At 38.8% G+C, this 23,501-nt stretch overlaps 1 protein-coding gene and 1 long non-coding RNA gene across 8 annotated transcripts in view; one reads left to right on the top strand and one right to left on the bottom strand.

Moving 5' to 3' along the window:
- Positions 1-7,610: 7,610 nt before the first annotated feature.
- LOC130542048 (uncharacterized) lies at positions 7,611-11,223 on the bottom strand. Its single transcript, XR_008956328.1, has 2 exons — positions 11,103-11,223; positions 7,611-10,850 (listed from the first exon to the last, which is right to left on the bottom strand). It is a non-coding gene; the product is annotated as an uncharacterized LOC130542048 (long non-coding RNA).
- A 52-nt stretch (positions 11,224-11,275) lies between these two features.
- Positions 11,276-23,501, top strand: part of KMT2E (lysine methyltransferase 2E (inactive)) — a 94,358-nt gene continuing 82,132 nt past the window's right edge. For 3 of the 7 annotated variants that reach the window (XM_048212907.2, XM_057304079.1, XM_057304078.1), the window contains exon 1: positions 11,307-11,675. The gene's annotated coding sequence lies outside the window, so the exon portion shown is untranslated. Of the gene's footprint in view, positions 11,676-23,501 lie in introns of all 7 variants that reach the window. The other 4 variants (XM_048212903.2, XM_026503892.4, XM_048212902.2 and 1 more) reach the window with 3 other exon arrangements.

Below are 23,501 nucleotides of genomic sequence, written 5' to 3'. Positions count from 1 at the left end.
CAGCTTTTTTTTTGTTTTTTAAAAAGAAACCAAATACTTTTTCTAACCCTAATCCCACCTAAAAGTGAGATAAGGAAGACGAGGTTTTTACTAATGGTCTAGTTTTCAATTTGGGATTAGTTGGTAATAGCTGAGTCCAGTCCAATCTAAGACTTTTTTGCCAGTCACTTCCCTCCTTGAGAGGACTTCCTCGAAACAGAAAAGGAAAAAATAAGTCTTGAGCGTCACTAGCAATCTAAATTAATTAAAAAAAAAAAAAAGAAATCATCTTGTCACATTCCATCCTCTTTTCCAGTCTTATCTCTTCATGTATTGCATGCAAGCCTAGTCAAACTGGTTTCTTGTAGTTTAAACACATGTCCTTTATTCCTGTTCTATGCTTTTGCACATAAAGCTATGCCAAGTACAAATATGTTGCACTTCAATGCCCATAACCTGTCACTAATGAAATTCACAAACATTTTGCCTCCTAGTCCAAAAATGTGATTTCCTCTGTGAAACACATTACCTGTGAGCAGGGGTTCTGCTTGAACATTTATAGTTATACCCACATGGCTTAATCCTAAACTAGATTATAAACTAATAGTGTAAAGGCCTAGTCCTGGCTTGCACAATAACAGGTACAAATATTTCAGCAAGAGGAACGTGACAGAAACCAGATTTGAGAGCTAGTAAAACTGGCAAAATATGTGTCCAAAAAAGTGGGGGGGAAAAACACCTCAAAGTTTTTAACATGATAGTACGGAATAAATCAGAGCACGTTGCATTCAATTTCGTATTTCACTGACTTGCTATTACCATAAACATAGGTATGGCAAAATTTTCAGGCACCTGGCATCAAAGCTAATTATCTTATTTGTGCAACAAAACTGGGTACCTATTCTATGCCAGGAACTTTGCACTTTAGCTATGAAGATGAATGAGACACTGCCTGTCATCATCTCATTAGTCAATAGAAAAGAGAACATATGGGGGGGCCTGGGTTGCTCAGTCGGTTAAGTGCCTGACTCTTGATCTCAGGGTCCTGTGTTCAGGCCCTGCACTGGGCTCCATGGTGGGCATGGAGCCTACTTATTTTTTTAAAGATTTTATTTATTTGCCAGAGAGAAAGCACAAGCAGGGCGAGTGGCAGGCAAAGGTAGAAGCAGGCTCCCCACCAAGCAAGGAGCCTGATGTGGGACTCGATTCCAGGACACTGGGACCATGACCTGAGCCGAAGGCAGACACTTAACTGAGCCATCCAGGTGCCCCTGGAAGAGCAAATATTAAAACCTGTGTCACCTTTTTTTAAAAAAGATTTTAATTTATTCACTTGAGAGAGTGAATTAGGAAGAGACCAGGAGTGGGGGGAGGGGCAGAGGGAGCAGCAGACTCCCTGCTGAGCAGGGAGCCTGACATGGGGCTCTTTGGGATCATGACCTGAGCTGAAGGCAGATGCTTAACCAACTGAGCCACCCAACTGCCTGAAACTTGGGTCATTTTAACTTTAGTGGTGTTCATGATCCTCAATCTCTGGCAACTATTTGCAGAGTTTTTAGCAAAAAAGGTGTGCTTTGGAAAGATGTTTGATCATTAAGCTAGAAGGGTACAAGAGAATCATTAACCAAAAAATGAAATTCAAGAAATAAAGTAGAGAGAGAAAAAGTTCAGTTTTGAATTTGTTTAGTTTGAATTCTAGAATCCTCAGTAAGTAAAGATGTGGAAATTGATTAACACAACTGGTGAAAAGGTGGCTGGGGACATAGCACTGGGAAATACCAACAGTTACGCGGAAGAAACTAAAGAAAACAGGAAAGACAGAAGTAGCAACTAACAAAGCGTAGCATATAGAGTTTCAACAAGGTGTATATATATATACTTGTATTTTTAAGATTTGAGAGCAAGAGAGGTGGGGGGGGCGCAGACGGAGGAGGACAAGCAGACTCCACACTGAGCGTGGAGCCAGATGTGGGGCTCCATCCCAGAACCCTGAGATCATTACCTGAGCCAAAATCAAGAGTCAGACGCTCGACTGATTGAGCTACTCAAGTGTCCCTCAACAGGATATATTCTTTTTTTTTTAAGATTTTATTTATTTATGCGACAGAGAGACAGCCAGAGAGAGGGAACACAGCAGGGGAGTGGGAGAGGAAGAAGCAGGCTCCCAGCGGAGGAGCCCGATGTGGGACTCGATCCCGGAACACAGGGATCACGCTCTGAGCTGAAGGCAGACGCTTAACGACTGCGCTACCCAGGCGCCCCAACAAGATATATTCTAAGCAATTAAATACTACAGGGTTAGAAGACCAACCACATCGGGAGCACATAATATAGAACTTTAAAAATGTTACATATGCAGACAACTGCATATAATTCTTCCTTATTCCCCAGGAATATGAATCCTGATGTCTGATCTTATGAGAAGAGCTCCTCTCTCATTTAATTTTTAAAGGATTCTTCAATCATCCATTTGATGTATCATCTTATCCTTTTACTCCCATTTGCCCTTTAACTTGCCATAAAGTGAGAACATGGGAATAAAGAGAGTAGCCACAGGATGTCTTGCACAGATGTGGTCAGACAAGTTGTGTTTAGGACAGAGAAGAGGTGCCTACGCTACCATACTATTGTTATCATGTGCACTTGAGAATGAGTATTTCTGCTGCCTTTTCAGGTTTCAACTACAGAATGTGAAAAATTCTTGCATATGTAAGTTTTTGGGGTGCCTGCTGGCTCAGTTGGAAACCATGTGACTCTTGATCTTGGGGGTGCTGAATATGAGCCCTGCATTGGGTGGAGATTACTTAAATAAAACTTAAAAAATAAGTTTTCTTCAGGAAGGAGTGGGTTACCTTACCATAGCTTTCCTTCGTGAAAAATCTGAATACTAGGGATAAGACTAAACTGGAGGAATAGGTTCCCTCTTTATCTGGAAACATTAAAATTTATCAAAAAGACAATGGGAACCAGGCATTGGTCATAACGTGTATGTGATGGAGAGGTGCAGATCGGTCAGAGTGAATTCATTTTTTACATGTAAAAAGAAGAGGTTTAGGGGTACCTGGGTGGCTCAGTCATTAAGCATCTGCCTTCGGCTCAGGGCGTGATCCCAGAGTCCTGGGATCGAGCCCCACATCAGGCTCCTCTGCTGGGAGCCTGCTTCTTCCTCTCCCACTCCCCCTACCTTTGTTCCCTCTCTCACTGGCTCTCTTGTCAAAAAAATTAAATCTTTAAAAAAAAAAAAAAAAGGTTTATAGGGGCACCTGGGTGGCTCAGTAGGTTACACACCTGCCTTCAGCTCAGGTCATGATGCAGGAGTCCTGGGGTCAAGCCCAATGGCAGGCTCCCTGCTCAGGGGGTAGTCTGCCTCTCTCGCTGCCCCTCTCTCTGCTCTTTCTCTAATAAATATATTCTTAAAACAAAAAGAAGTTGTTTATAAATTCCTACATGGTTAGTTAAGTTCTGATCTACCTATAATTCAAGTGTCTAACAAATCAGTAGCAATTTTCCCTAGTTCAGAGTTGGATATATAATAGCTAAACCATCTCGTGCTCACCAAACATTTGGGTTGTTACTTTACTCCTTAGGAATCAAGTCACTGGTTGTTGAACAACCTGGTTTTAAAGAGTTAACCAAGCAGTGTGTGTTTTCCAGAGTTATCAGAACTGGTTTATGCTATTTTACTTTCTAAAGAAAGAAGAAACCTAAAGTAGGTGATGCATACTGAAAACCTCAGGTTTCAAAAAATTTCCACTCATTGGAGAGTCATTTAAAATTTTTTTTAAGGGTACTTTAAAATGTGATCGTCTGTGGATTACAGAATAATCTAAAAGCAAAAGGTATCCTTAGGATAGTTATGAACAAATTATTTTTACTATGACTAACAAGACTCAGGTAACTATGTACTGGTATATAATTTATTTTTATTCATTTTATTTTTTAAAAACGTGAGTGTAGTTGACATATGTTACATTAGTTTCACTATACAACAGGGATCTGATAAGATTATACATTATGCTATGCTCACAAGTGTAGCCTACTATCTGTCACCATACAACACTATCAGAGTATCACTGACTATATTCCTTCTGCTGCACATTCTTTCCTGTGACTTTATTCCATATAATTTAGCCATCTAAAGAAAACAAATGAAATCTGTTCCCACTCTTAGAACTAAAATGTGAACACGTCCACTTTCTTGTTAGATCAGTCTCCTATGAAGACTGAATACACTCAGCTTTGACACTCATCTTTTAAAACTACCGAATTTAAAATAATTATTTTTCTTGAAAGTCAGCTGTTTTTTCACTTCAAATCCAGGCAACATGCATGCATGTTTTTGTAATGTCTTATATACTACACCTCCTTACTCCTACTCTCATTCAGGTTCTTACTCGTCTACATTAATGGCTCTTAAGTGTCAGTCCCTTCCCCTAAGGTTGAAGGGTAAATAAGATTTCAAACAGGGGCGCCTGGGTAGCTCAGTTGTTAAGTGTCTGCCTTTGGCTCAGGGCATGATCCCAGGGTCCTGGGATCGAGCCCCACATCGGGCTCCTCTGCTGGGAGCCTGCTTCTTCCTCTCCCACTCCCTCTGCTTGTGTTCCCTCTCTCGGTGTGTCTCTCTCTGTGTCAAATAAATAAATAAGATCTTAAAAAAAAAACACAAAAAAAAAACACAAGTCCTAACACATTTCACTGTCCTGTGCCTCCGCTTAAAACTAAGTCTTCATTCAGACAGTATAACTTGGACAAAGAATATAAACTTTAGCGAAGTCAGAGAAGAGAGAGTGGTGTTGAAATCACTGCTCTTGGGGCGCTTGGGTGGCACAGTTGTTAAGCGTCTGCCTTCGGCTCAGGGCGTGAGCCCAGCGTTCTGGGATCGAGCCCCACATCAGGCTTCTCCGCTAAGAGGCTGCTTCTTCCTCTCCTACTCCCCCTGCTTGTGTTCCCTCTCTTGCTGGCTGGCTCTCTGTCAAATAAATAAATACAATCTTAAAAAAAAAAAAGGAAATCACTGCTCTGCCAACCTCAGGTAAGTAGCACTTAACAGAGATGAAGTACGTACAATAGTATGAAATATGTTTCTGGGCACTCAGCATTCCTTTTTGGGGGTGATGAGACTCATTAGCAGTTAAAGATTATGAGTGTTTAAATTACAACTTTCCAACAACTCTCCACTCTTGCTAAACTAGTAGGAGTGACCCACTACAGCTTACCTTGCTAATTTAAAGCAAAAACTGTTATTCCTAAATCCTTAATTCCATCCATTATATCCTTACTTACTAACCAGTGATCTTTTCCTTCTTTGATGTTAGCTGTTAGCAACAAACCAACCTATACAAAAAGAAATGGAAGTGGCATTAAAACTGAGCTAAATTTAAAAAGGTAGAATAAAAGTTGGAAGAAACCAGCACGTAAACATTTAGATAAAAATGTTTCAAAAGTTCTAATTACCATAGTTTATCTTGCCAACCTAACTGAAAATATAAGGGCTGGGAATTATGTTTTGTGTCTTAAATACGGTAGGAATGCCAATTATTTTATTCAAATTAGAGCTGGAGTTCCAGTTTGTCCCAGGAACAAAGCATTCAGAGGGGAAAAACCAGATTATAATTTTAAATTTGAGACACAAATATCAATATACTTTGGGAGGGGCACTTCAAAAAATACTTTTAAGGATAAGGAATATTAAGTGACATAATCTCTTAGAATAAATTTCTATATAATTTAACTCGATTTAAGTTTTAGTTCATTTACTCTAGGTCAATAACCAATTTATTAGGACCAGTACTGTTTAAGAGATAGTTGTTCAGTGAAGGTATATTCTCTACCTCGGAAAGACAAGGCTGACCATACTGCTGTTTTGTCGTGTGCTTACAACAAAGGAACAACAACAACAAAAAACACACCCAAACCCAATTTTCTTTTATAATACAAATACAAGAAAAACTCTGCACACTTCAATGCTTATGGCAAACAGGCAAGGAATGGAAAAGGCCATAAATACTTATAAGAGAACAAAACACAATCACAAGCTCTAAATAGGGCAAGCACAGCTGTGAAACTAGGTACATTCAGAAATTTTGTTCTGTAAATTACCACTCACTGTGAGCAAAAGGACCTCCAATAGATTTCTTAGCTCTTCACTGGCTCCATTTTTACATTAAAGTTTACAATTCACACTGAATATTAAAGAGCCCATTTTCTACACCTACTGTTAAATCATTGCAGAGAACTCTAGAACAGTGGGCTTTTGCTAGCTTCCTATTTGCATCATTCAGGTGGAAGAAGAGTACTATTAGTTTCTCTATTTTCCAAATCAAACTCCATACTTAAAGATGTTTCAAATTTGAGTAATTAACAGGGAGAGTATGGGCCTGATATTTTTAAGGACTTTGAGAGACCCCAGCCAAGATAGACACCTAACAGACTGAGCCACCCAGGCGCCCCAATTTTTTTTTTTTTTTTAAAGATTTGAGAGAGAGAGAGCGCGTGCGCACTTTCGTACAGAGGGAGGGGTGGCTCCATCTCAGGACCCTGAGACCATGACCTGAGCTGAACCCAAGAATTCATACTGAATGATGCTCAACCGACTAAGCCACCCAGGCAACCCTAGACCTGATCTTTTTGAATAACAGAAGGCAGTTAACTTTTGAAATGTTTTTTGAATACTCAGGAATAAACCTATCTTTCTCTTAAGAAAACCAATCAAGTTGATTCAAGGTATCCAAAGCCCTGAAAACTTTTTTTGAGCACTACTTTCAAATACGAATTTTAGGTTTAGTGTTAACATACATAACACCTTGCCCAGGAAGAACGAGATAGCATTAAATTCATTTTTCAGGAAGTTAAACCAATCAGGTGGTATGTTTAACCATCACAATTTAAGGTATATTTAATGGTTTCAGTTCAATTCTCAGACATAGATCTTTTCGTTCTACACTTAGGCAACACTCAAGTCAGGGGTGGGGCAGAGAAAAACTCCATATAAAAACAAAATCCAGTGAAGTCCCTTATAATTCTGAGTATTTTCTTACTTTGAACTTGAAAAGATAGACAATCACTATTCAAAAATACCCCAAAAGCTTTAACAGCAAAGGGTCATCAATGTTTATAAAACTCAAATCTGACTCTTAGAATTCTTATTAAGGAGCTCCATTTTACATGCAATTTTAATAAGCCCTATTACTGGAATGCCAATCTCATAATACATGAAACACATGTAGGTACCAGAGGATGGCACATGGACACTTATAAATGACAGCAAGAAAAATGACAAAATCTAAACTCAAGGGCACAAAAAATTGGGTTCTCTAGTATAAGAGCAAGCAGTACTAAATACTTTAATAAGCCCCAAACACATCAAAGAATTATAAACCCAAATAATCACTGGTGTTTATATACTGAAGCTTGTAGATTAAAATGGCCTCCAGATTTGAGAAATACGCTGTTGAAAAATAAAGCCAGTTTTGTTTCCCATCTTTCTGGAGGCAGAAATAGCCCATCAGCAGCCCCTTGTCCCCTCTCATATAAGGTAAAGGTGAGAAAAACTCGCCTGTGAGCCTCTGAATCCTTCATTTCCTCATCAAACCCTGGTGGTCAAGTGTTTTTGAAAAAGTATGAAAGCTATGTTTTACAGTTTGCACTGAAGTTTATTAATAGAGTGTTATCCACCTAAAAAAACAACACACCGCCACAAAAAACTTGTACACCTGAAATGCCAACCAAGTGTCAAGCACTGGGCTAGGTCATTAATGTAAAGAATGGTTCATAGGACTTGGGAGCAAGAATTTGGAAGTTTCAGGAGGCAAAGTCTCAAGTTATCCAGGAGTGGGAAGAAATACTTCGGGTGGTGTGGACAGACACACAAACGTATGAAACAGTACTCCCTATGTATTTTACCAATTAGGGGATGTCTGCCACCTGAAGGCAGTTATAAAACTTCCAATTATATAACAGATGATTTGAATAAAAATATAGGAAAGCTGGGGTATGGTTTACTCAATGAAATAGGATGAGAAGCAAAAATTTTTTGAGGGGATGGGTGAACAAAGTTCTTTGGAATCTAGTACCAAGCTCAGTATTTTTAATGGGAGTTGAGGAAGCCTGTGGGCCCCCCTGTATACCTTAACATTGCACTTACAGCTAAGATAAAAATTTAGGCCTTACTGGAGAGTCATAGGCACAAAAGAAATTCCCCAGAGATAACATGTAACACAAGAAGGTAGTCCAAGAAGTAATTCCAAGTAGTAGTTAAAACGCCACAGGAACGTGGCAAAAGAAAAACTAGAGCTCAAGATCTGGCAATTAGGAATAATGTGGACAAGCTGATGAAAAAGACAGAAACAAGGATGTTTATTAGATTGAAAAATGGCCTCTCTTCCTTATTAAGGCAAAGGGAAGCTAGGAAGACTGAAAATTACCTTAAAAACCTGACTTCATATTCGGTCCCCTTTTCCTGAGCCAAAATAAAAGCTACTATGACAGTTAAGGGAAACACAACTTATACATGACAAAAAATCCTCTAAGTTATTCAAGCAAGAGTTCTTCTATGCAAAATGCCCATTTTCTATTCACAATGGAAAAACACTTTGAACTCTAAAATCTTTGTACTACTTAATATTTACAGTTTAATTACAGGCTTTTCAGTTCATTCATACTGTTCCTTCACTGAAAAAGCCACAAAAACTAGCCAAGGGTTTAAGTATAAACAAATGAATTAAAAAATCTTGTTTTCGAACTACGAAGTCTGCAACTAACACTAAAGGAAATAACATAACCTTGACCTGAGTTAAACCCGACTTTTCAGGTCCAGCAAACGTTTCCTCCTAGCAGATGTGTTCTGTCAAAAAGCCAGCCAGGTTTCACTGCAAATGTCTTTGTTGTGTGTAACTCTCTGCTCTCAACACCACCCAAGGGGAGAAGCCTTTTGAATTTTCACTAGTTTCGTTAATGGCTACCTTGCTTGTTTGGCCAAGTGAGAATAATCAAAAACAAAACTAGTATTTCTTACTGAATCTTCCAAGATGAACTACTTAAAAACTTTTGAACTAAAGATCTTCAACTAAGAAGGTTTCTAAAACTAAAGTCCATACTTCTACAGAAGTGATTTAGAGAGGTAGGCTTCATAATGGTGCAAGAATCTTAATATTTACCGAAAGTGATTTCATCTTTTATTTTTAAAAACCACAGTTAAGAAGCGACAGAAAGACAAAAGTATTGAAAACATCCCTACTTCATATAGATTACAACACTAGCGGCTTTTATTGTTATTACTAATCAGGCCTAAATTCAAAAAGAAAAGCACAGCCACTAAGATTACACTTGTAGAATATAGACAGGGAGGATATGAGAAGTACAGAGGGAAGGAACAGAAAGCCTGAAAAGGGTCCTCAAAATTCAGATGGTAACTTTTAGGAAATTTTCAGTGTTCCTGGATGTTATTTACATCTTTTACGCTTGCTTCCAAATTTGGTAAATATTTTTCTACTGGGATCTGAGAAACTTTACGTCTTCTCAGAAAATAACTGATCCTTCTTGACGTTGTGGCCCAGCTAGTCTCTCCTTTTCACTCAGTCCAGTGGCCCTCAGGGACTCACAGTTGATCGCGACTCCCACATTAGGAACCTGCCACCTTACGTAAGTACTTTGCAAGGAGAAAGGTAGATAAGAAAATAGGGCACCAAACCTTCTCCTCCACCAACAGCCGTCACACCCCAGAAGGAGTGTCCCTCCGGGGCTTTCCCCCGGGAGCCGCAGCTGTAAGCTATAAGGGGGGAGGGGAAGCGTTCTCAAACAGTCATCTCTTCCTCTTCAGGCCGCCAACGCCGACCGCACCACAGTCTCCTCCGCCCAAGCCCTTTCCCCTCCCCCGCACCAGCCTGGGTCGGAGCCAAACCCCACAGGAATGCAGCCCGGTCACATGCGCTGCGGCGGCGGTGGACGTGCCTCTCCCCCCGCGCCCCAAGGAGACCCAGCGCCATCTTGCCCTGACGCAGTTACAAAAAGTCATGGGAGGAATTGTGTCTCCTCGTCCGCGCCAGCGCCCCAAAGTTTCGCAGAGGCCGAGCCGGGGCCCTCACCTCGCGCAGGGACAGGAGAAAATACTCAGGGAAGAGCCTTGAGATTCTCTTCGCCACTGCTTGGTTCCATATCAGCCGCGGCAGCAACGATCACCATCGTCACTTCTCCCTCTCTGCCTTTGCAACAGCCTCCCCAGACGGCTCTGGCCCCACCCGCTGCTGCAGCATGAAGTCATCACTAGCCAATCGGGACGCGGCCGACAGAACACATCAGGCACCGATTGGCTGCGCGAACCGCCTCTGCCTCTCCCCACTCGGCTTACCAAGCGCTCCTGGTCTCCGTGGAGCGAGAAGGCGGAAACCGCCATTTCGGGGGAAAGACCCCGAAAACAAGAACCGGAATCACCGTGTTATTTTAGTGGGGAAACCCTTGTTTTATTCTTTGGCCTCCCCCTTTTTTTCTTCGAGATAACCGTCTCTCTGTCCCTCCCTCGTTTAATCACCACCACATAAAGGAACTCCCGCTCCCCACCCCGCACATTGTCCCGCCGGCGGGGAAATCCTTCCCCGGGGCCAAAAGTAGGAGGCAGCGACGGCAACTGCACCGACGGCAACGGCAGCTTTTTACCCCGATACACGGTGGCAGGAAAGCGGCGCTGACGGTGGCTGTACTTTTCTTGCTGCTTCTCCCCCCGACCTCTTCCGTTTCTCGCTCCTCCATCGAGACGGCGCTGGACGCTCCAGCTCCGCTTTTATCCGATGCCCGGAGTCTGCGCACTGGAGCCTCCTCAGCCCCTAGTGGGCGTCGAGTGACACCCCAACCGAGTTCACCCAGCGCTGGAGGCCAGACTGGGGAGGGGGAGGGGGAAACTGAGACTGAGACTGAGGTTGTTTGGGGAGTGGGAGAAAGTGCATCGCTTTAGGAGGGTGAGGTGAGGGGGGCCGTTCCCAGGGCCTACAGTCCTTATCCTTCCACCCAGTAGTGGCGTGCCCAAGCTCGCCGATATCCAAACTTGAGGGCTGCTCAGGGAAAAGGGGTAAAGAACCAATCCCACCAAATACCGAAACTTCCCCAAACCTTCTGAGAATTGTTGAATGCACCTGTTGTGAAAAAGACGGAGATTCTGCCCACCTCTCTGCCTCCAGTTGGCTATCTTCAAGCCTCTGTGGGAGAGGCAACGGCGGGCGGCAGCCCACAAGCAAAATGGCGGCGGGCAGCTTCGTCCCCTCCCCCTCTGCCCCTGCGGAGCGGGGCGGGCGGGCCCCGTGCACTTGCCGCCGCGGCCGCCGCCGCCGCCGCCGCCGCCGCCGCCGCCGCCGCCGCCGTCGCCGCCATTTTCCCAGAGCGAGAGGCAGTGACACTGAGCGGGCGCAGGGGGCCGAGTCGGAGACCGTACCTGAGTTCGGGAGCGGCCACAGAGGGGGCATAGACACTCTGAGCAGCCTTGCCGTCGCCTCTGCGTTCCTGTTGACTGTCTGGGTGCCCCCTCCCCTACTCCTTGATTGCTGGTGAAGAGGCTGCGCGCTGCTGTTTGGGGAGGGGGTGTGTGGAACCGGGTCCTGTGTCCGCAGTGGCTGCTGTCGGGGGGGTCGTCTGTTCGCGGAGGTGTGGAGAGACTCCTTGGGGGTCGAGCAGATAACGGGGTTCGGGTGTCTGGTGTGTGAACATCACAGGTCAGTGCCTGTCGTCTCCTTGGGAGTTCTTGGGGTTTGCGGGGTGGAGGGACGCGTGTTTCAAGGGGGAGGGGGCTCTCTCATTTTTATCCTTCTGGGAGGGGGTTTGGGGGAGTCGACGTTGACTCTCAGGTGTCTGGGCTGGAGCAAGACGCTGCTTATTTGAATCGAATTTATCCTTTCTCTTCCCTGACCCTAGAAAGGGAGCATTATGGCGGGTTTTAGGGTTGGGGAAAGGGGAAACTGGCAGTTAAACCCCCTTGAGAGTGGGAGTTAGGGAGGGGGCGCACTCCTCATTGGCAGCGGGTTAAGGCCGCTTGGGTGAGGAGGTAGGCTTGTGACTGTTAGTAGGGTTTGTGTCGAAGTGGTCCCAGGAGCTGCCAGCTCTCCCTTTCCTCGACCGCATCTTGTTCAGGTGCTGAAAAACCGTATAGGCCCCATTTTCTTCTTCTTCCATTAATTGCCTGGCATTCTGTGGTATAATTTTCTGGTAAATACCAAGAGGGTTAAAAGGACGCTCTGGGTCTCTGTCTCCCTTTGTGGGAGAACGAGACAGCTCCTCATCCTCTCCGGGAGAGGGTAAACCCGCCCCTGAGGTGGTCACCCCAGTACCCAGCCTTCTCAGTCTCCTCCCCCACTCCGCTTGCATTATCGCCGTCCTTTACTGTACCGGAGGCTTAGAATCCACAATATGGCACATTTCAGAAGAGCTTATTTTGACCAAGGGATTGGCACAAACACTGTGGCAGCAGATACAGAAAAGAAACAAACGGTTCACTGTGCTAAACGGGGGAGGGGGGGAGAAAAAAAACAATCCGGAGTGCTCTCTTCTGGCCTCAGTTCCGTAGAGATCCGTTCTTGCTAGAGTCTCTTAAGAATGGTATAATTTAAAGTCAAAGAGAAATCGCTAGAGTTCGCTTTGGAGTAAACACCGGGTTTTTTGTTTTGTTTTGTTTTGGGTTTTTTTTTGGTTTTTGTGGGGTTTTTTTTTTTCCCTTATTTCCCCTCCTTTTAGAGATGTGAATAACGTAAGGTGTTGGAGTTCTGGAGACCTTGGAGAGAATTAAGTGAGGTGCATTCAACTCGAGGCTGGAGACATCAATACCTAATTGGAAGATAGCCCCGTTTTTTCTTTTATTTTTCGAGATGGGAAGTAAAAAGTGAAATTTCCCTCTTTTGTCCTTTACAGATTCTAAAAATGGCGGCCCCAGGCTGATGTTGTGGTAATCTAATCAGCTCGGGTCCTCCACACCCCATGCAGTGCGTTTGTCTGCAGCATATTACAGGCTTATTATGTTTACATGAAAAGACTGTGCTGCTTTTCTTCCCCAAACAGTTTACAAAAATGTGTTGATTTTACTGCAAATTACAGTGCTGTGTTTTAGTTGATTAATTTTATTGGTTTTTCCTGAGAGGCAAATAAAATGACACCACTTTCGAAAAAAATAAAAACACTCAGGTAGCCTTAGAAATTTCAGTAGAGAGGGTAGGTGCTCTTAAACATTTAAAAAAATGTATTTGGGACAAGGAATAGTTTTTGCTCGGTTTAGTGCAGGTGTTTTTTATTCACTGTGCTAAAGTAAGTTAAAATGTTTTGTGAGTGTGTAACTGTAACATTTTGTGTGACTAGGTGTTTTAATTTAGAGTGAAATGTTTCCCATCCACCTCTTGACCAATTTTGTGAATTTTGGTTTTTGTACTCTTTCAGATTAATTTTTAGGGAGCTGTACAAACAAGCCTAAACCTGTTACTTCACTGGGTGTGGAAATGCTTGTTCTTCTCACTATTATATTTTGTATCCATTTTTCTCATATATTAAGCATTCCTTTAAGAATTTTCTAAGTTTGTATATTTTATGAAGTGTAGCTGCATGCTTTGCTGCCTTTTAAAATTGTTTTATAGTATACTATCAGAATTATGTAAGTAGAAAAGTAAGGCTTTACTTCTTGAAATCCACCCCCTCCCCCATGCCCATTTACCTATTTTAGCATGTGGAGCTTAGTCTGTTTTAATGACTTTAAATATAAGCCATACAGTAATATAGGATCTTGAATCCATTTTATGCTAATTTCAGAATCTAATAGATTGAGGCAGAAAATTAAATGGTGTCACTTAATAGTATTTTAAAAAGTGGGAATGATTAAAATTCATCTCTGTAGTGGGATGTTGATCTTTTCGGCCTGAACTCATCAGTGAGATATCAATGGGCCATTAATGGCATTTAATGACCATTCTGATATGGAATAACCAAAAGATGAGTGCCTTTCAATGCAGTAGTTCTTTAAAAGGTTGGAGAATATACGCCTTTTCATGATTTTTTTATTCCACTGTAAATTCTGCTCTAATATTTACGGTGGAACAAGAGAATCATTGAAGTTCATATACGAACTAGTTAACTTTCTGTTCTACAAAATAATTGTAGAAATAACTAGCTTAGAGAGTTTCATCATGGAAGACTAAGCACATAACCTTAGAATGTTTGAAATATTTTATTGTAAAATGATATGTTGTTGGGTAGTAGGAGTTTGTGTAGGGATTTCTGGTCAATACTCATTTTTATTATGCTCTGAGTGGTCATGGAAGTCTAGAATCCGTAACTGCTGTGTAAAGATTATGTATTTGTTTTATAGACTATGTGGTTAAGATCTGTGGTTCAGGAGGTTGGTACTTTAAACTTACTATCTAATGTAGGAAATCGGTATACTCTTAGGGAGATTTGGTTTATGTAGCCGTGGGAGGGAACGCTGTCTACACCCATTGTTTTTTCTTGATAGTGACCTTGATCAGGTCTAGACACACAAAGCATTTGGACTTATTTGCCTTCAAATAAACAATACCAAGTTGGAAATTATGAGAAAAGCTGCCTTCACGCTCTTAGCTTTCTTCATACTGGGCTGCTTCATTGCTTTGGATTTTGTTTGCTTGTTTTGATATATGTTTTATGTATATTGTACTTTACAAATAACATGGCTATAAATGTTTAGTTTTTGTTAATGTATACCCCATTGACTATATGTCCTTTATAATTGCAGAGGCAGATTTACTAAAAGGTTAGGCCTGGTGTTTTATTCTCAGTGAGTTTTGATGCAATAGGTCTCTTGGGGGAGAAAACTAGTTAAATGGTCTTTGTTCTTAGGGTAGCTGAGTTTTGAGGGATTAGGTGTTTATCTGTTTAAGTGGATTTGTAGAAAATTATAATGTAATTGGAGAGCAAATTTTATTTTTGGAGACTATATTTTGATCATACTTCCCTTTTGTTGTCAGTGTACATTATAGGATCCCTTTGATCTCAATTTAAGTTTAGAACCTTTACGGGGCTCCTCCATTTCCCTTTGACTCTTTAGATCTCTGATAACTCTCACAATTTTGGCTTGTCTGTCTTAACAGCTTCCAGCCAGAGAATTTTACCATGTATACCACAGTAAGCTTTAGGACTTCTTGGATCTAAAATGAGGAAGTGAGGATAAAAGCCAATTAATAATTTAGGAGAAATTCTTCCCTTTAACACGTACCTTAGTGGTCTTAGTGAAAGTCTAACTTCTTAAATTGGTTTCTTATTTCTAAGAATAATGTACCCATTTTCATGCATCAAAGTCTTACGCCTATGATTTTATTTTTAAAAGTGTGTTATGTAAATCCTAACAGCTCTGCTTTTCTGGAAGTTAATACTGGGACTTAAATGTGTGCTATTGAGTGTTTAAAATGGAGAAAACCAAAAAAACGTGGAAGAGCTATCAAAAACTGCTAAAGAAATATTGGTATGGAATTTTTGCAAAATATGCTGTATTTTTAAAAATACGTTCATAATGTGTAATTAGCTTTCATCTCCAAAGGATTGATTCACAGTAGAGAGTAGGTGCTCAATTATTTGTTGCATTTAAAGCTTTTCATTTAAGCAAGCACATCTCAAATATTCAGGGTGATCAGGGACTGTTCCTTGTCATATGTTAGAATAAATGTTTAATACATTCAGGGAGACTTTTTAGTGTTGCTGTAGAATTATTTTTACTGTATGGAAAATTACTCTTTTGTGTTGACTGGGAAAATAAGAAGGATACTATTTAGATATATAAATGTTGGTTTTTAGGCTGAGTTTAAAATTGGAGTGGCTGTCTCTTTTTTATTGGCTTTTGTAATGTACAGGTGTTGGGAAGAGCCTTATTTTTTTTTAATATTAAACGAATAGTAAGTATCACTTAAACATTTGTTTAATATGGAAGAGCAATACTAATGGTTGAAAATAGTTTTTAGTGCACCAGATTTGAAGTAACAATATTTAACTAAAATCTTGTTATTGCAATTAAACAGTATTTTATAGAGAGGTAGGAGTTAACCAAAAGAAATTTTTTTTTGTTATTGTGAGCACTCATGCTAAGTGCTACATTAAAAAATCAGATGGTGGTGACTAAGGCTGAGTTAATTAGATGTTATTTGTATTTTTAAGAATACGAGAAGTTTTTATTAACCATTAGTAACTAGGATGCTTTTTACTTAGAGTCAAGAAAATAGTTGGGTCTTAAATTTCACTTGATAAATATTTTCCCTTAGTATGAAATCAGTTCTTTCTTCTTCATAGACAGCTTATAAATAAAATTTTATTTTTAGATAGTTTAGGAAAGCATTTTTATATTGTTAGGTGCATTTTCCAGCTTTATTGAAAAATCTGATGTGATTATTTACAAGAACTATTTAAGCTGTTTGGGATCTTGGACTTTTCAATGGAACAGGTCAGTCAGAATTCTTTTTTGATATGTTGAATTGCAATGCCATCAAAACAGATACTATGGCTTTTCATACATAAGTTATCTATAATATGGTAATTTAGTGAGTAAATAATCAACTACTTGTCCATTATTTTTAGTTAAAATATTTATTTTTGCATTTTAAAGTTGTCTTAAGTGTGAAATCTGGATTTAAGACAGGACCTGAGAAACAAAATGATTTATGCAGCTTTCTTTATTGTACAGTTGGAGTTGTACAGTTGGAGAAGAGAGATAATTTTCTAGCAACTCTTAGATGTTTGCTTAATTTCGAGTTAATCCAAAGCAATAAAAATTTTGGTCCTGAAGTTTATAATTGAGAAAGAACATTGAGTAATCACACCTGTGTTATAGCTAACTTGGTTGCAGCATTTAAGGTCTGAGCCTGTGGCATAAAGTTAAGTAATGAACAGTTGGATTGAGATAGTTTTGGTTTGTGGTATTCATAAGATAATTTTAAAGTTCAAGTTCACAGAATTATGTTATCTAACATTTTATCTGAGACCAGAAAAATTTTGACTTTTGTTTTCAAAAGGTATTTAAACATAATTTTTAAAGACTTTAACTGAATTTACTATGAGCAATTATTTTAAACTTATTTGAGTTAAGTAAATTTAAAGATTAAATATGTTTTCCCATATTTCTCACTGGTCTAAGAATAAAGCCTAGTGTCAGTGGTTTTTAGCAGAAAGTGAGGAATGTGATGTGAAGAATTAAGATTAGAATATTGTTAGGAAAACAGTTTTGTTTTTTTAAGTTTACATATCAGGGGACTATATATGAGAAAGATACACTCTTCCGATATTTTTTACAGACTTATTTCACAGACTAATAATGAAATATAATAGTTTCTTTTTTGATTTTACAGAGAGACCTCTTAAATTCCTCTGTTTTTTTGTATGTTGTTTAAAGTAAGACAAGTTTCAGGAATTTGAAAATCCATTTTCTCTTTAATGAAGTGGCAAAAGATGGGAAGATTCTTGATGTGACTGATTTGAAAGGTTGAGACTCTGCTTCATTAACCATAAATTGATGGGGTTCTGAGGTTGGTCTGATACATAGTAGCTCCTCTTGAGAAAATAAGATTTTTCCTTTTGAATTATTTGCTTTTCTGCTGCTTCTCTTTAAATTAAGCTGCATAATTGGCTGAATTGACACAGCCTTATTACATCTTACCATTAAGCCCCTAGCAAAACCATATTTTTTCAAGCACAGACAAAAGATTAATTTAAGTAGCTACTGTTTCCCTTGCACTGTTTATTTCTACTTCTCAAAAGCCTGCTGTTTCAGGGTTTGTTTGGATGCAAGGTACAGAAATCAGCTCCAGCTAGCTTAAGTAAAAGATTTGTTTTAAGACGGAAGGGAAATCTTAGAGAACTTTTTTGAAGAAAGTACAGTTGGACCTCACAGGAATTGGCAAGGTGTCAGTGAGCTACTGTTCTCCATCTTGATCCCTTTAATTAGCTGTAACTGGTTAAGGAGATGGTGGTAGAGTGGGTATTTATGGTGTGGGAGAGTTTGTTTGGATGGAGAGCAAGAGAAGGACAATTGTCTTTTTTCAGGGATATTTAAATGTACTTGGGAGGGCCTCTGAAACTAAATAGTATCAAACGGATGATTCCACTTTTTAACTTTAAAAATACAAATATATAAATATATGCATATATGTTGAGGAATACTGCCAAAAAACCAAGGTGTTTTAATGCTTTTATTTTTATTTATTTATTTATTTATTTTGAAGATTTTATTTATTTGGCAGAGAGAGACACAGTGAGAGAGGGAACACAAGCAGGGGGAGTGGGAGAGGGAGAAGCAGACTTCCCACTTAGCAGGGAGCCCAATGTGGGGCTCGATCCCAGGACTCTGGGATCATGACCTGAGCCGAAGGCAGAAGCTTAACGACTGAGCCACCCAGGTGCCCCTTAATGCTTTTATTTTAAAATAATTTCAGTCTTACAGAATTTACATGAACAGTATAAAATTCCCTTAAACCCTTTACTCAGATCCCCTGATTTTTAACCTTTTGTCACATTTGCTTTATTATTTTCACTCTACATGTAAAAAGAAATTCTTAACTCTTTGAGAGTAGATTGCATATATGATGCCATCTACACTTAAGTATGCATTTCCTAAGATCAAGCATCTTTTCTTAAGTAACCAGAGTGGTTACATTTAGGAAATTTAGCATTGATGTAATACTTTTCATCTAGACTGTTGTCCATATTCCATTTTCATCGGTTGTCCCAATTATGCCCTTTATTAGCACTTTTTTTTCTGGTGCAATTGCCAAATCAGGATCAGATTGCATTTAGTTCTCAGGTCTCTTTGTCTTTCATGACATTGGCAGGCTAGTTATTAAACAGTGTCCCTCAATTGGGTTTATCTAAGGTTTCTTTCTGATTAGATTCAGATTTTGCATTTTTTCTGGAATACTAGATATGCAATATGTGGGTTTTTTGTTTTGTTTTGTTTTAATCATTTGGATGCACTTAATGTTTGCCCCTTGTCAGTAGTTCATTTTGATTGCTTGGTTGAGGTGTGGAGTAGTTTCTCCATTGTATAGTTACTGTTTCTCTTTTTGCCATTATTAAGTAATTTGTGGGAAGGTATTTTGAGGTTGTGTAAATATTCTGTTCCCTGTCAGACTTTCCTAGACTTAGTGTCTATTGGTGCCTGAATAAGTTTTTACCATGTGGCCGCAAATACACCAAAGTTTCCAGCAGTGATTTGTGTCTGGGTAATTGGAATTGTGGGAGTTTTCTCTTCTGGTCTTTCTGTGAGACAGATGGATTGCTTTTGTAATCACAACAGATTTAAAAAAAATTTAAGGAAGGAAAGTGTAGATAATTTGGATAATGTCAGATAGTGTCAGTTTTCTACACAAATGGAATTTAAGATAGCCTACTGAATGCTGGTCTAATTTGAAATCAGAATATAGAAAATAAGTACATAGGCTGTTAAATTATTTTTTTTAAATTACGGTGTTCCAATTCCTCATTTAGTTTTTACAATTACTGCTAAATGACCCTTGCATTACAGTTGTTTAGGTTTACAATTTGCTATTAATGCTAGCATTTTGATTTCTAAGACAAGGCTGAAAATACGTTTTTTAATTATGGTGTTATTCCTTGTTCTCTGTTAAAAAAAAATCCTTGAAATAATTCTTTTGAAGAAAAATATGTTTTTCTGAAATTATCGAGAAGTTTTTTATTTTAACATATATGCAAGTTTGCTGTTTTAAAAAGGTTGGGGAGATGGTACATTTAATACAGCAGAGCATCAAATATCTGTAACTCTTAGAACAAAGTGGTGTATGATTTTTGGAACAAATAGAATACTCATTGAGGAAAAGTTCAAAAGGACAAGAAAAGGATAAGAAACAGGGAAAACATTTATTCAGATTTTAATTACATTATAATACTTTTATTAATTTGGCATATTTCCTCTTAATGATAGCAAAATAATGGTAGTGAAGTTGGGCAATAATTCGAATATTTTGCTGATTTAAGCCCCGGGTAACATATTAAATGAAAATTAGTAATTTATTTTATTAAATGAAAATTAGAAATTTTCAGGGAAAATTGGGAGAAGAAAATTTTAAAACTTGTGAATACTTGTAGAGTGGAGATTATATTCTCTGAAGCTTAAAATTTACTTCTGAGAAAGTTAAGATCATATTTCAAAATAAGGAGGATTAATAAGATGATACAGTTGAATCAGCATTTTGTAGGTGCTTAATTGATTTAAAACTCATTTGAATAAACTGTGTCTTAAGAGAATGAAAGTTCAGTTTGTAGCACTACTAAATCATATTCCGTTGTCTTAAAAAAGTAGGGGGTGAGAGGTGCAAAAACAAATTCCATGATGAACTGAGGATTGTCTTTTTAGGCCACAACCCCCATCCTGGTTATGTAAAGTAGCATCCTATTGACTGAAGTTAAGAAACTAGAGTTAGAATTGACTTGTGAGATCTTTTATTTAAATATTTTTCATTGTGGACCAGGGACCACATGTATTATTTACGTGGAATGCTTACTAAAACAAACATTCTTGGGCCCCATTTCAGACCTACTTAATCACAGCTAGTGGAGCCTTGAATTTGCATTTTAGTTACTAGTCTCAGCTGTATTTTTACACTGTTCTAGCTCTTCCCTTTTATTTTACAAGTGGAACAGAAACCAGGGAGATTAAATAATTTTTCTTAGGTCATATAATTAGATAGTGGTTGATCAAGGATTAAAATTTAGGTCACAATTCTTGATACTTTAAACTTTTTCAAGAAACCATGCTGACTGTCCTCTTGAGAAGCCAGACCACTGTTTTTAGATTCTCTGAATGAAGGAATATTAGTCTTTGTGTAGTGTCATGAGACAGACTCTCCATGTTTTGTGTTTCTGTACATCCCAATTCAGGATGATCTATCGGTTTCCAGAACCCACGTGTTATTTGTATAAGAGTCATGGATTGGAATTCTAGCAATACAAATTGTGATCAAGTTGTGGTGAGCCCTGAGTGCCAGGATGGAAGATTATGGACTTTATGGGAGAGCTGCTAAAAAATTTGCTTTGGGGAGTGACATACTGGGACATGATTATCCCCTCTAATTCTTAAGATTATGAAAGTGATATATGCTTATTAAGAGAGCTCGAACAATACTTCTTTAGAGGCAGTATTGCATAGGACTTAAAAGTAGGAACTGGAACCATAATCACACCAGGTTGTATTACTTTGTGATCTTGGGCACATTACTTTTATTTTAATGCCTTAGTTTCTTGATCTGCAAAATTGAGATAATGATACAGTCTATCTTATAGAGTCATTTTGAGAATTCAGTGAGTTAATATGTGTACAGTTCTTAGTGCTCCAGCTGTTCGTGTTGTAGCTGCTTCTGGAAAAAAAGTGAGTTTCTGACTCTATCCTAATTGTCTCTCATGTGCTGTGGTGATCACTATTTATTTTATATATATATATATAGTATTTTTCCCAAAGCCTTTTTATGTAGATACTACAGAAGATTCCTTAACCTTCACTCAAAAAATATTAATGCCAGAGGCGCCAGGGTGGCACAGTTGCTTAGGTGTCCACTCTTTGTTTCGGCTCAGGTCACGATCTCAGGGTCCTGGGATCAAGCCCCACGTTGGGCTCCGCTCAGCGTGGAGTCTGCTTGAGATTGTCTCCCTCTCCCTCTGCCCTCCTGCTTGCACTCTCTAAAATAAGTAAATCTTAAAAAAATATTAATGCCAGTTGTATGTTGAATGATGTAAACTACTCTGTGATGCTCTGACTAGTTGAGTTGAATGTTCGTGAGAGTCCTGTTTGTTCCCAAATACATTAATCCCATTGTACTTGTGTTTATATTATTATATATAACATAAACCAATGATAAATGAGTGTGAAGAGAGAATTGTTTAAATGAAAACTAAGTTAACTACTTTGGAAAACCTGTTAAAAACACATTAATTGCTAAAGAAAGTTGTTTAATTAGTTATGGGCAAGATAACTAAAAGAAAATGGGGAAAAATAATACAAATCCAAATCTAGAAGGAAGTCTACATTCACATTGCTCCACTGGTGTCTAAGTAATTTCTTATCTTGAAGTAATCTAAAACCAAAAACTATAGACAATGCATCACAGATACGGTTGATACGAGAATGAGAACCCAAAAGTCCAAGTAGGGGAGCCATGTTCAAAGAGAACATTTTAGCTTGACACTAAAATATTGGTGAATGATATTTTAAATTAAAAATACAGTGTTTAAGATATATATAATTTTTAAATGAATCTCCATGTTAACTGGCTTTGATGAGCTCACAAATTTCGAGTTCCTGTTGTATGTATAAATCCAGATTTTTAAAATTTTTATTTATTTATTTATTTATTTATTTATTTATTGGTATCTTGGAAATCTTAAAATGCTCTTTCATGCTGATATCTTGATTTCAGACTCTGGTCTCTAGAATTGTTTGTGGTCATGTGTTGCAGCATCCTTAGGAAACTAATACACCCCTCAATTCCAGTTACCCTCAGTGAAGTCCATTGCTGGAGAACACACATGCATCCCCCCCCCCCCAACACACACACACAACTACTTAAATTAAAATGCTGTTTCAGAATCTGATTGTGATTTGTCCACTGGGGTTTATAGAATTCTGTTTAGACAAAATGACAGATTTCAAACATTTGTGGAATTGAATAGATGCACTGATCTATCAAGATCCAGTAACCTTTATTATCTTGTGAGATTTAAATTCTACTTTTCTTTAGGACTCTTCTAACTGTTAATATTGTAAACTAGATTCGTTTAGTGTCAAATAGTTGAACGCCCTCTAATTGAAAGCATTATGGTAGCTACTAATTTTGGCTTGCTGATCTTGCACATATTTCCTAAGGGAAGTAACTGATGATTGTGTTGGCTAATAACCGAGATCAGTTTGTGTGGTTTTCAAATTTTAGCCAGTAATTGTTTGATACATTGTAACATGGTTGCTGTCTGTTAGTAATAACCTTTTAATTTTATACTAATGTAATAACTTTTTAATTTTTGAATTCCAAGTAAAAACTGGCAGATCTTATGGACTTGGTATTCTGCCAGAAGACAAAAATTCTTTTATTGTGTAATTACTTTGAGAATATCTTATCATTTAAATTTAATCCAGAATGATAGTGGAGTTTTAAAAGGAGTCTCTGCTGATATAGCCTGAACTCTCACTTACAGGGAGTTTGAATTTTATGCCTCTTATATCCTGAAGTAAGTGGTTCATTAAGGATTTGGAGAAAAGTATTTCTAGTTCAACTTCGCACGGCAATTTTTTCATGTACAAATGACTTTTGTAAGGTTGGCCAGTCAGCTCAGTACATGTTGATTATTTTTTTATCTATGTATGTACGTAATGTTTTGTATTTGTAAAGACAGGTCTTAAAATTAAGTTGGAAGGTGAAAGTGGATGTAGCCTGTCTCATAGCAGATATACTGGTCAGTAATAGCACTTGTATCTACCAACTTCATTCTTGACATTTTATTTTTCCCTTTATTGTACAGTGTCTCCATGATTATATGCCTGTTCA

This window comes from Ursus arctos, unplaced genomic scaffold (genome assembly GCF_023065955.2).
Source record: "Ursus arctos isolate Adak ecotype North America unplaced genomic scaffold, UrsArc2.0 scaffold_3, whole genome shotgun sequence".
Lineage (NCBI taxonomy): Eukaryota > Metazoa > Chordata > Mammalia > Carnivora > Ursidae > Ursus > Ursus arctos.
This window is presented reverse-complemented; position numbering and strand designations above follow the sequence as displayed.